This window comes from Grammomys surdaster, unplaced genomic scaffold, assembly GCF_004785775.1.
Source record: "Grammomys surdaster isolate TR1022 unplaced genomic scaffold, NIH_TR_1.0 125243, whole genome shotgun sequence".
NCBI classification, from domain to species: Eukaryota; Metazoa; Chordata; class Mammalia; order Rodentia; family Muridae; genus Grammomys; species Grammomys surdaster.
In genome coordinates, this window is record NW_021620131.1 from 768587 (window position 1) to 772288 (window position 3702).

Genomic DNA, 3702 nt, shown 5'->3' on the forward strand with positions numbered 1-3702 from the left:
CTCTCTCTCTCTCTCTCTCTCCCTCCCTCCCTCCCTCTCTCTCTCCCTTCCTCTCTCTCTCTTCCCCCTCCCCTCCCTCCCTCGATCCTTCCCTCCCTCCCCCTCTCCACATCCACATAAACCCCCCTACACACACACACACACTGCATGGATAGAACATCCAGATTCAAGGTCTGCCTGGACTGCAGTGAGTTCAGAGAACTTAAGAACAACTTAGTAAGGGTCTGCCTTAAAATAACAAGTAAAAAGAGGTCTGTGGTAGAGTGTTTGTCTAATATATACCCGTGTACCAACTGGGGAGTGGTCAGAAATGCTACAAGTCCTAGCACTGGAAAGGCCAAGATAGAAAGTGTTTGAGCCCAACCTTAGCTGCATAGTGAGATCTTCTCTCAACACAAGAGCAACAAAAATATTGTTCATGAAATAAGTAGTCCTCCCACGATGGAAGGCTCCAGAGCAGAGACCTGGGGCTCATCAGCAAAGGTGCAGGGATGGGCACTGCCTGAACATCCTGGGCTAAAGTAAGCATCCTCCTGATGTCATTTTTACACATCAGACCCACAAGTATCCTGAAGGTCTAGTGACAAGAGGCATTTGCTAAGACTTTGGCAGCTGGCAACCCTCCTCCACACCTGCTCATTTCACAGGGATCCTCTGTACTCCAGATACCGACCAGCCAGTCCTGACTAACCTTGGGTCAAGCTGCTTCTTTTCCATTTATTTTGCCCATCTTTCGTGTGTGTGTGCGTGTGTGTGTGTGTAAGCCCAAGGTTAGTATCAGGAATTACTGTCCATTGTTCTTTTGCCATTGTTTATTCACCAAGGCAGGTTCTGGCTAGCAAGCTCAGACCCCATGATATGACTCATCTCACTGGAAATTGCTCCCATGACATTTCATTTTATTTTATTTTTTGAAACACTGTCTCTCAAATGCAGGATGGCCTTGAACACCTGATCCTTCTACTTCTACCTCCGAAGTACTGGGATTATAGGCATGCACCACCATGCGTAGTTTATATGGTACTGAAAATAGAATCAGGATATTGTGCATAGTAAGCTCCCCTTTTGGTATGTTTGGGCTTTTTGTTTATTTTTAAATAAATACATAGAATAAACAAATTTTTAAATAAATGTTATGTGTATCTGCATGAACATATATGCACATTAGTGCAGGTTCCATGGAGGCTAGAGGCATCAGGTCCCCTTGGAGCTGGAGTTACAGATGGTTATGTGAGGCCTGGTATGGGGCTAGAAAATCAGGTCTTCCGAAAGACCTTACCCACTGAACCATCTCTCCAGTCCTGTTTTGTTTTGTTTCCTTTAACACAGGCTGTCACATAGCCTAGGCTGACCTTGAACTCTTGAACCTCTTGCATCCACCTCCTAAGTGCTGAGACTACAGTTTGCACCCGTACACCTGCTGTTTTTTTTTTATGTAGGTGTTAAGTGTTATAAATCCCCATAGAATGACTCTAGATGTAACCCAACTGAAATCGTTTTCATTAACACTTTAACGAATGTATTACTTTCCAAGTATTTGTGAATTTTATGAAATTCCTCATAGTATTAATTTCTAGTTTCATACCATGGGAGGTGGGAAAGATTCCTAATTACCGTCTGTCTCAAATTTGTTGAGGCTTGTTTTGGGCCAAACATATGATCCTTCCTGGAGAATGGTTCAAGTATACTAGGGGAGGATGAGGACTCTGTAACTTTGGGATGGGAAGTTCTATGTTTGTGAGGTCCATTTGGGCTACCGTACTGTTCAAGTATAATGTTCGTATATTTTGTCTATCTAATCTATTCACTGCTGAAAATGGAAATCGGCATACTTTCATAGTATTGCTTTATTTACCTTTAAATTTTAAAAGTTCTACGTGTGTGTGTGTGTGTTGTGCATGTGTACATGCATGCTTGCATGTATATGGACACTTATCTTTATGTGCACATATGTATGCAGTGCATGTACAGGCCTGAAGTTGATGTAGGAAATAACTCTTCCATGTTATGCACTGAGGTACTGTCTCTCAACCAAACCCAGCGCTCACCAACACTACTATTCTTGCTACATGGCTTGCTCTGAGGATCCTGTCACTACCCTCTAAGGCTGAAACTAACATTGGGCTATCATGCAGACCTGGCATTTTATGGGGATTCTGGGGATTAAAATTCTAGTTCTCAGACTTGCATAGCAAATACTTTTGCCACTTAGCCATCTCCCCAGCCCTCACATTGATTTAGAGCCTATGTCTCCCTTCAGTTCTATTAATATTGCTAAACATACATCAGTATATGCATTCCCCATAGCTCCTTGAGGGGATGACCCCTTTGTGAGCTTATTTGTATATGTACACATGCATAACACACACACAAACACAAATAGAATTTTTAAAATTTAAAAATAAATGAAGCAATACTTTGAGAGCACACCAATACCCATTTTCAGCAATGAACAGATTAGATAAGACAAAAATGTAATGAACATAAATAATCTTGGGCTTATTTAATGGTTTACTTCAGATCTGTTTACATGATGTAGGATAGCTGCCTTTTTGTTTCTTAGGTTCTATTTAGAAGAAATACAGTTTTCTATATATTCACTTTCTGTCTATGTGTGTTCTTAAAGCATCTGCATTTTGCTGTGGTCCAGAAGCGCAGTGGTTGCCTGGCAACTGAGAGAGAAGAGGGAAAAGATTTTTCTCCAGATGCCTTAAAAGCCCTTAGTTTGAGGCCCAAGGACCTGGTTTATGGACAGTCTCTGTGTGACTCCTTTTGCTGGGATCCCAGTATGATTGTCCCTACCATCTCTTTGATGCTGACTTTCAAGAATATCCTGCCCTAGACTGACCATTGCTTTTCTGTTATGGTCTTGGATGGAGGCTATGGCCAACCAAGCACTGCCACACAAGTGTGAAGACTTGAGTTCAAATCCCAAAAACCCATATAAAAACACAGATCTCAAAGGTCTGAAATCTCAGTCCTCCTATGGTGATACAGGTGAGGAGTGCAGAATCCACTGAAGCGCATGGGCCAGCTAGCCTGGTGTACACTGTGGGAAAACAACAAAGAAATCTCAAACAAGGTAAAAGCTATGTACTTGTGTGTAATTTTTAAAAGCCCATGATTGGTCTGGCTAGGCTCTGGGACCAGCAACCACCTGCCTGCTAGCCAACACTTCTCCCACAAATGCCCTCCCGGCTGTGCTCTGAGAACACGCTGCCCCTGGCTCCACTTCCATCCTGCCTGTTCCTCTCTGGCCAATGCCGAAAGCAGCCATCTCACTTTAAAAAAAAAAAAAAAAGCTACACGCCTAGATTGGGCAGAAACACCACTACACTACTCTATTCCCCAGCTATGAGATCCCTTGCTACTTGTGGCTCCTACAGGCCACATAGTTCTGTTCTATCTTCTACCTCCTCTTCCTCTATCTTCCTCTGTCTCCGTCCCTCCATCTACTTCCTTCTTCCTCCCTCTCCTTCCCTAAAACTTCCAGCCCCACTTTTCCCTTCCACTGTCCAATCACAGGCTCTAGCCTTTGTTTGACCAGTTAAAATGGGGAGAAGGTTAACTTGGAATCACTTGAGTATGAGATCCACTCCTTGTCAGGGGCAGCCCCTCTTCAGGTAGCAGAATTAGCATCAAAATACAAACAGTACCAAGGCAATTCACAAGTTCTGGTGTCTAAGTTTATCCTCTGCTCTC